Below are 14,141 nucleotides of genomic sequence, written 5' to 3'. Positions count from 1 at the left end.
CATGAGAAACAACAAAAGAATTGAAACAAGAAAAATGTAGTTAGTTTGTATTATGGCCCTTTTTTATGGTTCATGTGTCCTTTGCCTGAATTCTGTCGTTTTTCATCACCTAATATTATCCTCTCCAGGTCACTTTCTAAATTCTATACTATAGTATACTATACTATACTATACTATACTATACTATACTATACTATAATATAGTATAGTATAGTAAATTCTATACTAGTCTTACAGGTACATCATTTTGCGTATGTACATGTATGCATTATGGGCTGTATATATACGTATATATACACACATATATATACATACACACACACACACACACATATATATATATATATATATATATATTAGTGAGGATGAGCATTGTGGCCTTATTATTTTATTTATTTTATTTCTCAGTCTGGGTCACCTCAGTATTAAAATTCCAGCTTTACACATCTTTATGCAAATTTTAGGATTTCTTTTTAAAGGTGAACACAATACCATGTTGTATGTGTGCCACATTCTCATTACCCATTTGTCTATTCAGATGCATCTATTTTGGTTCTATTTCTTTAACATAATAAAAGAATTGCAGCTAGAGTTGTGGGAATTATTTCCCACCTCATTGAATTGGGGCAGAAATAAAAAATCATGTAGCCATTGTGGAAATCTGTTTGGAGTTTACACAAAAATATAGGGTTGAGATTGTCATATGACCCAGTTATTCAATTTCTGATCACCTATATATAGAACTCCATAGCATACTTTGTAGACATTTCAATATCCATATTTAATGCTGTCTTCAATCTTTGTGAAATGTACAATACTTCATTACAATCTACGGTCATAGAGGAGTTCACTAACATTAGTACTTCTTATTCTTAGGTTATTGTAATGTTTACACATTGGCATTCTCCATCTTTCATCCCTATTAACTCTGTAGTAATTGCCACCTGACCAATCACATCATCGATGTCAATAATGTTCTTCTATGAATAATTAAGCAGTACTTCTATTTTTGTGCCTCACTTATCTCATTCAATAAAATACTAATATTCTTATCTATGCTGTCACAAATGTCAGGGGTTTGATTTTTATTTATATCCTCTTAAGATGAGGCACACAGAATGCTTCCATTTCTTGCTTACTGGGAAAAACGCTATAACAGTTGTGGTAGGGCAACTTGATTTCATTGCCCTTTAGCTCTGTATGGGAAGTTCATGGTCACATGAAAATTCTAATTTAATTTTCTGAGGAACAAAATCAAATACAAATATATGCAATGTTTGCTGTGGTCTCAAATGCCTGTAATCCTAGGGCATGAGACATGAAGTCAAGAAAACCAGTATCTCTATAGCAAGTTTGAGGTCAGCCTAGACTACATGAGGAACTAATTTAAGTGAATAAACTGTACGTTATAATTTGTAATCACACTAAATATGAGACAGTTTTATCTTAGAGATGTTGAGATGACTCTCAACACTTTTTTTTCCAAACTTGCTATCATTAGCCTTTTAGACAGTAACCATTCCTGATGGGTAAGCTGATATGTCACCATGTTTTACACTGACAATCACTTGATAATTACTGATGATGAATCTTTCTCTCTCTCTCTCTCTCTCTCTCTCTCTCTCTCTCTCTCTCTCTCTCTCTGTGTGTGTGTGTGTGTTATTCATTTGTAAGTTTTCTCTTTAAAATCTATATAGATCTGTGGGCAATTTTAATGCAGTAATTATGTTGATGGTATTTAAAGTTTCAGTTCCTTATATGGTTTGTATAGCACCACATTTAAGATACACAGGTATATGTTTAGCATTGATATTTAAATGTACCATACCAAAAGAACTTTTGCAATATTTGATAATACTGGCAATGTTCTTTTTAAATTTTATTTTAAAATTTTCAGTTTCTCATCCCATTTCTCCTCCCTCTTGTCTCCGAAAAGTTATTTCCCGCAAACAGGCCTCCTCCTTCCCTGAAGCATCAAGTCTCCTCAGGATTAAGCTCATCTTAATTGACTGAAACCAGAGGAAGCAGACCTCTGCTTTTCGTAAAAAGTCAATGAATGATAGAAATATGAAAGTCATGATGAGTGAAAATGTGATGTGAGTGTGTGTGAAATCATAATACACACTTTATTAGAAAGCAATGTCTTCTGCATTTGAAATTAAGAAACCAAGGTGGTGATAGCAGTCAGATTTGAGGTTAGATCTATGACTAAATGAAAACACATCTCTGGTGTGGCATTAGTGTCACTTAAGGTATTAATGATTGAAAAATATTTTCCATATTTAAAATTCTTGGCTTAAAGGCCATTAAAATGCAAACTTACAACAGTGTATTTAATTTTTTTACACGCTATAAAGTAGAGTCTAGGTATCCTTGAACAAGATTTTCTTAGTGGAAATAATTAAAGCCTGGTATTTCAAATAAAAACAAGGAGATGAGAAGCTAGAACATTGTTCTAAAGACACTAAGGTTATAAAATGTAAGTATCATCTCATATAACAATAAATCTTTTAGTTTTCCCTCATCAATTGATTAGGGCAGGTACAATGTTTTAAACTATATGATAGTGTTTTAATTCTTTTACACTTAGAATTTTTTCTTTTTTTATATTTTATATTTCTTAAAACAATTTTTCAATTTAAATTCACTTTGGTCATATTCTTCCCCTTTACCAATTCCTTCTAGATTCTAAGTTCTTAGAAAGAAAAATATTTAGAATAATTTTGTATTCTGTTATGTCTAAAGTTAAAAAGACATTTATTTATACATTGAAGAATAGTAGTCAATTTTATCCTCAATACTGTAAGAGTAGAGTAAAACACACACACACACACGCACACACACACACACACACACACACACACACTCACTCCTACTGATATAGTTATATTACCTGCCTTTTCTTTTTACCTGTCATCCTCTCATATGATTTATGTCAAACACAGTCATCACTGATTTCACTCCTTCCAGTGCCCAGACACATATTCTCTCCCCAGATCCACTGCTCCTCTGTTTCCTTTCCAAAAAATACAGGCCTGCCAAGGATATCAATAGAATATGGCATGACAAGATGCAAAATGGCACAAACCCTCATATCAAGACTGAATGAGACAATCAATCAGGAGGAAAAAGTCCCCAAGAGCAGGTAAGAGAGTTAAAGACAGACACCACTCCCACCATTAGGAATACCTGCCCCCAGAAAACCCTAATTAAAATGATTATAGCATATATGCTCCATAATTGTGAGCCCCTTTGAATTCTGTTTAGTGATGCTACTCACATCCTAGATTCCTCTAACTTCTATAATCCTTCTTCCCTTACTCCTTGTCTTCCCTGAGCTTCACCTAATGTTTGAGTGTTGTTATCTGCATTCCTGCTAATTTGCTGCCAGAGTAAGCAACTCTGATGAGAATAGGCAGCAACCTATAAGTGTAACAATATCATTAAGAATCATTCTTATCACTTTGTACAAAGTTCAAGTCCAAGTGGATCAAGGACTTCCACATAAAACCATACACTAAAAATAATAGGAGAGAAAGTGGGGAACAGCTTCAAAGACATCGTCATGGGGCAAAATTTCTGAACAGAATACCAATGACTTTTGATCTAAGATCAAGAATAGACAAATGAGACATCATAAAATTGCAAAACTTCTGTAAGGCAAAGGGCATTGTCAATAGGGCTAAGCAGCAAGCAATAGATTGGGAAATATCTTTACCAATTCTACAACCAATAGAAGGGTAATATCTAATATATACAAAGAAATTGAGAAATTAGACTCCAGAGAATCAAATAACCCTATAAAAATGGGGTACAGATCTAAACAATGAATTCTCAACTGAGGAATGTTGCATGTCCATGAAGCACCTGAGGAAATGAACATCTTTAATTATCAAGGAAATTGAAAACAAAACAACCATGAGATTCCACCTAACACCATTCAGAATGGCTAAGATCAAAAATTCAGGTAACAGCAGATGCAGGTGAGGATGTGGAGAAAGAGGAACACTGCTCCATTGTTGATGGGATTGCAAGTTGGTACAACCACTTTGGAAATCAGTCTGGTGGTTCCTCAGAAAATTACATATAGTGCTACCTGAGGACCCAGTTATACCACTCTGGGCATATTCTCGAAAGATGCCCGAACACATAACAAGAACACATGCTCTACTATGTTCATAGCAGCCTTTTTTATAACAGTTAGAAGCTAGAAAGAACCCAGATGTCCTTCAATGGATGAATTGATACAGAGAATGTAGTATATTTACACAATGGAGTGAGTACTACTTAGCTACTAAAAACAATGACTTCATAAACTTCTTAGATTAAAGCTTAGAAATGGATAATTTCATTCTGAGTGAGGTAACCCAATCATAAAAGAACACACATAATATGCACTTACAGTTAAGTACATATTAGCCCAAAAGCTCAGAATACGCAGGATACAATTTACAGACTGCATTAAGCTCAACAAGAAGGAAGATCAAAGTGTGGATGCTTCATTTCATCTTAGAAGGGAGAACAAAACATTCACAGGAGGAAATAGGGAAGAGACTGAAGGAAAGGCCATCCAGAGACTTCCCCACCTGGGGATCCATCCCATAAACAGAGACCAAACCCAGTCACTATTGTGAATGTAAAGAAGTATATGCTGACAGGAACCTGATATAGCTGCTCCTGAGAGGCTCTCCCAGAGCCTGACAAATACAGAGATGAATGCTCACAACCAATCATTGAAAGGAGAAAGGGGTCATCAACAAAGGAGTTTGAGAAAGGACTGAAATAGCTGAAGGGGTTTGCAACCCAATAGGAAGAGCAGCAATATCAACCAACCAGTTACTCTAGAGCTCCCAGGGACTAAAACGCCAACCAAAGAATACACATTGAGCGACCCATAACTCCACCCATATGTGTAGGAGAGGATGGGCTTGTTGGGCATCAATAGGAGAAAGGTCCTTGGTCCTGTGAAGGCTTGATGCTCCATTGTATGTGAATGCTAGGATGAAGAGGTGGGAGAGAGTGCGAGGATTGGGAAAAACCCTCACAGAAGCACAGGGAGGGGGATGGGATAGGTGTTTTTAGGAGGGAAAACTGGGAAAAGGGATAACATTTGAAATGCAAATAAAGGAAATATCCAATAAAAAATTTAAAAAGAATCATTTTATGTTTTTATTTTTGTTCTGTATTTGGTTTTGTTTGCTTATGTTTTTCTTTTTGCTTATTTCTTTGTTTGGTCAATCCTATATGTTTCTGCCCTAAGTCTCTGTATGATCCAGATTTTTGTTTCTGTGCAGCCAGTCAGTGTTTGGCATGGGCTTTCTCTTATGACTTGTGCTTAAAGTTAGACCAGTCATTGGTTGACCACTCCCATAAGCTCTGAGCCACCCACACACCACCTTTAAGGAGGACAGGTTGTAAGTTGAAGGTATCCTGTCTGGTTTTGTGTCTGTTTCACAATATTGAAACCTTTGTGTGATTTCAGAAGATGGCCATTCAAGTCTCCTCATCTCCATTACTAATGTACTCTACTACTGAGGTCCAAAAAGATTCCACTGCATTATGTTTCAACGTTGCTCCGTAAAGACCCTCCAATTTTAGTAATCACTCTGTGTACTCTATTTTTCCCACCCTGTCCTTCTTCACCAGACCTCTTCTGTCCTCTATCCACAAATAAAGTCTATTTTATTTCACCTTCCTACAGAAATCCATATAGCTCCTTAGAGACTGCCCTATTACTTAGCTTCTTTTATCTCTGGATTATAGTGTGATTATCTTTTAATTAAGAGATAATAGCTACACTTATACGAGCATATATCATGTTTATGTTTCTGGGTATGGTTTGGCACACACTCAAATTAAGATTTTTGTTGTTGTTTTGTTTTATTTGTTTTTCATTTATGTGTGTGGATTTTTTAGTTTGATCCATTTGTCTGCAAATTTGCAAATTTCCTGATGCCATTTTTTCTAACTGTATATTTACCTTTGTGTAAATATACCAGATTTTGTTTATTTATTCTTCATTTGATGGAGAGCTAGTTTGTTTCCAGTTCACATTACTATGAGTAAAATATCAAGAAACATAGTTGAACGAGTGTCTTTTTGATAGATTGAGTGTGTTTTATATATATATATATATATATATATATATATATATATATATATATATTCTCGAGTGGCATAACTGGGTATGTCGTAGTTTGATTTACTAATACTCCTCAAGTGATATCATAAAATATAAATAGTAGGAACATTGCCAAATTCACATCATGAGACGAATGTCACACTGATATATAAACTCTATAGATAGTCAACAAAAAAGGAGAATGATAGACCAATATTTTCCCTTATGAACATAGGCACTAAAATTCTCAATAGAATACTTGCAAACCAAATGTAAGTATAAATTGAAAAGATTCTCCTGTATGATAACATAGGTATCAGTCAAGAGACACATGTATGGTTCAATATACAAGAGTCAGTTAATATAGTCCACTATATAAATAACATATCTCAAAAAATAAGCCCACATGATCATTTCATTCTATGTTGAAAAAGTCTTTGACAAAACCCAGTGCCTCTTTCCAATAAAAGTCTTGGATATATGGTTGACTTTTCAATTTGAATTTCATTTGTTTCTTTTAACCATGAAGAAACATGTTTCTTAAATCCATTTTGTCTTATTTGTTTGTTTTGTTTTGGCTCCAAGTGTCTATATTTGTCCTTTTAGTTACTGCCCAAATTCTTGATTTAGTTTTGATCATTTATGTGTTATTTTTAAAATGAGTTGGCTTTCACAATATAACTCAAATACTACAATCATGAAAACACCATAAGATAAACAGAATTTTAAAGATCCTTATATTTACAACATAGAAGACAATTCTTAAAAATTTGTGTAGTTCATGGGGAACATGCCATTGCTGGTGGGAGTGCAAACTTGTACAACCTCTTTGGAAATCAATTTCAGTTTCCTAGAAAACTGGCATTAGTTCTACCTCAAGACTAACTATACCACTCCTACTATTATACCCAAATGATAACCCACTATACTACAGAGGCATTTGCTCAACTAGGTTCATAGTAACTTTATTCATAATAGTCCGGAACTGGAAACAACCTAGATGTCCCTCAACCGAAGAATGGATAAGGAAAAGCTGGTACAACTACACAATGAAATACTATTCAGTCATTAAAACAAAGATGTCATGAATTTTGCAAGCAAATGGATAAATGGATGGACCTTAAGGAGACCATGCTGAGTTATGTAACCCAGAACCAAAAAGACATGCATAGTAGGTACTTATTTATAAGTGGGTATTAGCCATATATTACAAGATAGAAGTACTATACTCCACAGAACTAACAAAGCTAAACAAGAAGGAAGGCCCAAGCTAGGATGCTTGAATATTACTTAGAAATAAGAATAAAATGGGCATAGGAGGCATAGGAGTGAGGGACCTGGTGGGAGAGAGGATGATAGGGGAATATAGGGATTGAGGATCAGATCTTGGGGGACAGAGTCGGGAAGGTCACATGGCCTTCCCGAATGAAACTGGCAGTGGAGGGGAGGTGGGGGGCATCTCAAGTATGTGAGAAAGACCTGGGATAGGGGAGGCTCCCAAGAATCAATGGGAATTACTTCAGCTGAGATTCTCAGTAGTGGAGATATAGAATCTGAAGGGCCCGCTTCCTGCATGAAGCCCAGTGGAGCAATACAGACACCAAACAACCAAAAAATTTCTGACCGAAAATGTATCCTGTCTAGAAGAAATGAAGGGATGGGGGATGGATATAGACTGTGGGAATAACCAATCAATAACCAGCCCAAGTAGAGACCCATTCCATGGTCAAGCACCAACCCTTGACACTGTTAATGATACTCTGATATGATTGCAGACAGGAGTCTAACATGGCTGTTTTCTGAGAGGCTCCACCTAGTAACTGACTCAGACAGATGCAGAGACCCATAGCCAAATAGCGGGTGGAACTTGGGGACTCTTATGGGAGAAGGATTGGGGGCTCTGAAGGCAAGAAGAACTCCTTAGGATGACCAACAGAATCAACTAACATGGACCCTCGGGGGCTCTCAGAGACTGAACCATCAACAAAAAATATACACAGGCAGGGCGTGGCCTACCCCCCCCACATATGTAGCAAATATAAAGTTTGGTCTTAACATAGTCCCTGAACAACTGAATTGCTATTGCCTGTCTGGAATACATTCTTCTAGCTGGGCAGCCTTGTTTGTCCTCAATGGAAGAGGATACAGCTAGCACTGCAGACACTTGATTATATGCCAGGGTTGGGGAATACTTATCAGAGGTGAAGGAAAGGGGGTATAGAGGGGACTGTATAAGGGAGGACAAGGAGGGGGCAGCAATTGACTGTAAAGTAAAAAACAAATACATTTAAAGCAAAAAAGGAAATAAAGTGTATTACCAAACCTTGTCTAAAATATAAAGGGAATAACTTCTTTCAGGATACATGCAACCAGGTCTTCCTACTCATAATTTTCCCAGTTCTGTGTTTAACAGTGTAAAGAAATGTCTATACAGATAATATCAGAGCCCTTCAAAAATATGTATAAAAACAGTTTATCACTTGACACTTAAAATTGATCACTTATATACCTGTAGTTTTTCATTAGCAAGGTTATAGTAAAATAAATGATAAGTAAAAATAAATTAAATAACACTTAAGTTTAACTATATTAATATATATTTATTCAGTGGTTTACATTATTTTTTAAAATTTTTGATGCATTTGTTGATTTGAGTCAAGATCTTACACTGAAGCCAAGGCTGCCTTCAAATGCATTGGACTATCTGAGTCTCCAGAAGATCAGTATTAGGGGTTATGCTCTTTGACTGGCTGCTGTCCAGTCATAATTACTCTACTTTCTCTGAAATCTGTTCACCCAAATTTTAGGTTGGTCCTTAGAGAGAATAATAATAATAAGGGAAGATCAAAAGAAACTAACTTTTCTGAGCAAGTCTTTCTTTGTTCATACTTTTAAATGACAGAGTTTGCTGATATATTCAATAATTGTGGTGAGTTATAGTCTTTTAAAGTGTTTAATTTACATAGAGGGGACTGTATGAGGAAGGGCAAGGAGGGGGCATCAATTGACTGTAAAGTGAAAAAACAAGTACGTTTAAAGAAAAAAAATGTTTTCCCCCCAAATCATATAAATAATGGCCATAAGTGTTTTTATAATAGATTGTTGATTTTTTGTATGTTAAATTGGCACAGCTTTGAGATGCCTTGAGATGGTTTGGGATATATTTCAGTGTTTCAGAACAAGATTAATATTGGAGGATTCCCTTGCTCTTTCCAACAATGGAAACTCTAACTCTTTCGCTTTTCTGAGTTTGCTAGCTTTCAGAGTGAACGAACCATCAGGTGTCTTTGGTCTCAGGTTTTTAGAGTCACATTGTATTGGACTTCTGGACACTTAACTAAACTAAGTAGGAAACCTTGGAAACTTCAGGTTTCATTAATAATTTAAAATAAATCCTAATAAGTTAATGTATGTTTGTATACAGTGACACACAGATATGTGCACACATGTATATCCTCCCAAATTCATAATTTCTCTGGTAAATCCACATTACTATTGTGGCTATATAAAGATTTAATTTTCTACACATGTATCATAAACTCCTATAGCATTGACTTGTGTACATGTATTCTGTGGAACTCATATATTTATCTGATTTATGCATGTTTTATTTAAAGAGGAAAGGGAAAGGTTGCAAAAGAAGAGGAAGGGAAACTGGAATGAATGAGAGAACAAAGGGAGAAAGGGAGAAAAGAAGGAAGAGAGGGTAAAAAAGAATGTTGTCTTATTTCCTAAGTGATTCAGAACAATTTTAAGAGAATCACTATGAAGACACAACATTGTTTATAGGTAAGGACATGGTAGTTTTGACTCAATTTGGCCAGTATAACAAACCTTTTGTTGAGCAGAGTTGTGCTGACAGTCAAGACAGGCCAAGATAGTTCTGCACTGTTTGATTACACCATGCTAAAATCCCAATTTTACAAATTCACTATCTCATAGGGGGTTCCATTTCTGGTTTGTTTTGTTTCTTTTTCAGTCTCTTTTGTAGGCTTTGGGGCCATGGTAACAGCTGCTACAGAGATATTCCTTGCTTGCCAGTTCTTTGGGATTGCTGGCCATGTAAATTATGGTTTATTATCCTGTTGGCATGACTTTATGCTTCTAACATCTCTGCCATATGGTCATGTTTTCCCATTGGAAAAAATCACACCAGTTTGTAAACTTTTTCCTTCAAGAGCAGATAGCATGCCTCCTGATTCTTTGAGCACACATTTGGGGCTAAGGTTAGTATTCTCAAGAGTAAAAGTTTGCTAAACATAATGGGGACTTTGACTCTTCCGGTTTTACTCTGTCTAAATAGTGCATATAATGTCTATCTCTCTGTTCTTCTAATAACTTAGTTTAAAATGATGAAAGTAACGTTTTATAGTTCTGGAGGTCAGAAACCTGAATTAGCTTTGACTAGCTTGTCTCCTGTCTCTCTGTCTCTGTCTGTCTCTGTCTGTCTCTCTGTCTCTGTTCTCTCTTTCTCTCTCTCTCTCTCTCTCTCTCTCTCTCTCTCTCTCTCTCCTTTTTTTCTTTCAAAGATGGATCATGCAAGTAGTAAACTAGTTCTCTGCTATTTATTGATCCACATGCTCGAACATGGAAGGATTTTATTTCAGGATATTTGTCCTGTATTCTATCAGTACACAGCCATGTGTAATTACATACCCATGTCTTTTTCCTCTCCAAAATCAAACAGCGTTTCATTGAAATGTTGCCAACTGTACTGTTTATGCCCTCTGATGTGACACTTGTTTCCTCTCATTCCCAAGTTAAGAGCTCATTAGCAGATTATATTCAAAGAATGTTATAAGATAGTCTTGTGATATTAGTATCAATTTGTAGGAAGAAGCTAGTCACTCAGTCCCAGGCATAATGCTGGCACACGTTTCACTGATACTTCCTCCCAGAGCCAAGCTAGAATCTGCTGACATGGCTAGAGACCATCCTCTGGATCAGGAAATGGATCAAGTGAATGAGAAAGAGACAGCTCTACATCTGGCCATTTGTGAACCAAAGAGATGCCAGGAGGGGAGTATAAGGTTGCTCAGGACCTGCAATAAGCCAGTCCACTTTTGCTACTTGCCAGACTCCTTAAGCCTGTGTTATTGACACTTCACTTTCTTAATTCCACCCCAAGTGTCTTGGTTGGGGTGGCAAGAATCATCTGGCACTCAGTGTGGGGCTTTCAACTTGTGTGGGCATGGGTATTGAGCTTGCTTGGGTCTGGCTTTAATTTTTCATTGTAATTGTCATCTTAAATTCATCCAAATAAGACTTTTTCTCATGGTGGCATGGTCAATTGCCCCCTTCTGTGTTTTTTCAGTGTTACCCCTTCTTTTTCCATGTGCTTTGCCCCTGTGAGAGGGAAGCATGGAGACTCCCTCTTATTCCTTTATATAGTTTGTCCAGATAGAGAGGTGCATTCCGTTTGACTTTCAGTTCATCAGGCATTTCCACCCAGGATACTGACCATCCTTGATAGGAACAGATCATCTAGGACACTGAACCAAGGACTCGTCCCTCCTTTTCCACCAATGGCCTTCCTCAACTAGAGACACCCTGTGGGTATATGGCCATAGACTAGCAAACAACAGGTCTCCCCCACTAAGCACAAGACACATCCATCTGATACGCAGTTTCCTCATTCCTTGCTTTTTTCCTTTCTTGTATGTTTACCTGTGTGTCTCCTCTGCTGTGGGTAGCCTTCCTCCCCACTGTATGGAGCCCCAAATAAGAGCCCTTAAGTTCCTCTTTCTCCCCAGGGACATGAATGTCATGTCCTTGAATCTGGAAAACTTCTGGATAGAGGTGGCAGTTCTAGCCCCAAAGATCTCTCCTAAGGACAAATGGGAACCCGATTTATGGATGAAGGTTTTTGGCCCAGAGATATGAAGTGAATTTGAGGATAGTTCCCCCCATCCCTTGTTCTTTTGCTCCAATTTTTCTTGCAATTTATTGCTAGTCTAAAATTGTCCTCCCCGGAAGAAGTGAATGCTTCCCACAATAAACTTTGTCAGCAACAGGAGTGTGTAAATATGTCCATAATTGTTCCTCCTCCAACTCTCTGGTCAGTGCAGACTACTTGGAGCCAGCTAAACTGCCTCACTTTTTGAAGGTGTCAACTGCAAGACACCCCCCTCCACCTCTCTGTTTCTGTGGAGTGAACTTTGTCCATGGACCCTACCACCCCACCTCCCCAAGACTTACAACTTCCTGTGCTTGTATTCCCACAAGCCCTGCCATGCAGCTGTTTCCCTTTACTTGTCAACATCAGACCTGATGCAGCCAACCAGTCTTGGGTCCCTACACCCCTGACTGATCTCCCTTTAATTAGAATTGGGGCCTGACTCTCCCTCCCTCATACTCTGAACAGTTCTTAAGACAGTGGGCCATTCACTTACAAACCTATTATGGTTGGTACAATCTTCCTAGAGTGGTCCTTAAAGTATGCCTTTCTGGGATTCTCTATTTCTAAACAGATTAGACCCAAGATCTTTATATCTTAGAAAGAGACTTAGTCCCTGTGTAACTTCAACAACTATTTGGGACTATTAATTGTTTATAGCCACTTCTCCCAATCCCTGTCTAGGAGGTGAAAAATATCTTCTCTTGGAGGTCCCTGATAGACCCTCTACTAAGATCACCCTTACCCACGATGCTAAGAAACTTCTGTAGAGGATAATTATTTGTTTGTCTGACATGAGCCTTAAAAGACATCACCCTTTTTGAGGCATTTTCTGGGAATAGGTTTGTGGACCATAGGTTTTTGGACCATGGAGGGGGTCCTAAGGACCCTGTGGCAAGATGAACCCCTCATGTGGCTGCATCAAGCTCACTCAGACCTATGTAAGGTAACCTCCAAATATTAAATTCCCGTTACTCTTGCACCTAAGGTGAGGGTCTTGGGAAGAAGAAATTATAATCCTGCCTTTTTCTCTTAAGCGCTCTAAACCTTAATGGACAGATTCCCTTAGTTTTCAAGAAACGATGACAGGCTACTTGGGCACTCTTGATAACCACCCACCCCTCAATAAGATCCAGGAATTCCTTCTCTATTTACCTAATGACATTAAGCCTTACAGTCTCCTCATAATGGCCTTCTTATATACCAACAATGAAAGATATGAGATTTTACTACAGAGGCCAGGCTTGAAAGATGCTACTCACATCATTTTGAACCCTGGATCAGTCTAATTAGAGGAGTTATTGTGACTCCTGAGGATCTCTGAACTCTATCAGGCTGTTCTTATCAATATATATATTCATACAGCAAATATTCTGTACAGGCTCCTCAAACACTATCATTCTCCTATTTTAAAAGACCAGAATAGTTCCATACACATTCTTATGAAATCCCTTCAAGGAGCCCTGGAGAATAGGTCACAGCCATGGTCCATTTCTCACATCAGATACCACTTTAGGCTTCTAGGAATCTTGGCTAGGAGCAATGAGATGACTGATTTAATGATTGTTTACCTGGGACTATTGGAACAGGCAAGAGCCTTAAATCAATAATTTCACATTTCCCCCATAAAACTTATTATCTGTGACATAATGTTAACATCTTGCAATATCTAGTGCCACCTTCAACCTGCTCATGCCATACAGAAGTGTCATCACAAGACGGTTACTCTCTAATGCTATTTGATGTAACTCACTATCTTGCTTTTGGTTATCTTAGATATGTAAATGTTATTGTAGATGACTGCCCATCCTTTATATATGTTGTGGCCTTGACTGAAGAAAAAGACTCCCATATCATGAAGGATAAGGAAACTTTTATGTTGGTTATGGGCATACCTTGGGCTTTGTAGATTGATATTGGCCCTGCTTATGTCTCTGAAAAACTCACTGAGTTTGCTGCCTCATAGAGGATTTATCATACTTTTGGGATTCTCTATTACCAGCCAGGCTAGGTGATAGTAGAAAGATCCAATTGGATTCTTTTTTTTTCTTTTTTTTTTCTTTTTTTTTTTTTAATAACTTGAGTATTTCTTATATACATTTCGAGTGTTATTCCCTTTCCCGG

Source organism: Rattus norvegicus, chromosome 3, assembly GCF_036323735.1.
Source record: "Rattus norvegicus strain BN/NHsdMcwi chromosome 3, GRCr8, whole genome shotgun sequence".
Lineage (NCBI taxonomy): Eukaryota > Metazoa > Chordata > Mammalia > Rodentia > Muridae > Rattus > Rattus norvegicus.
Note: the sequence above shows the minus strand (reverse complement) of the source record.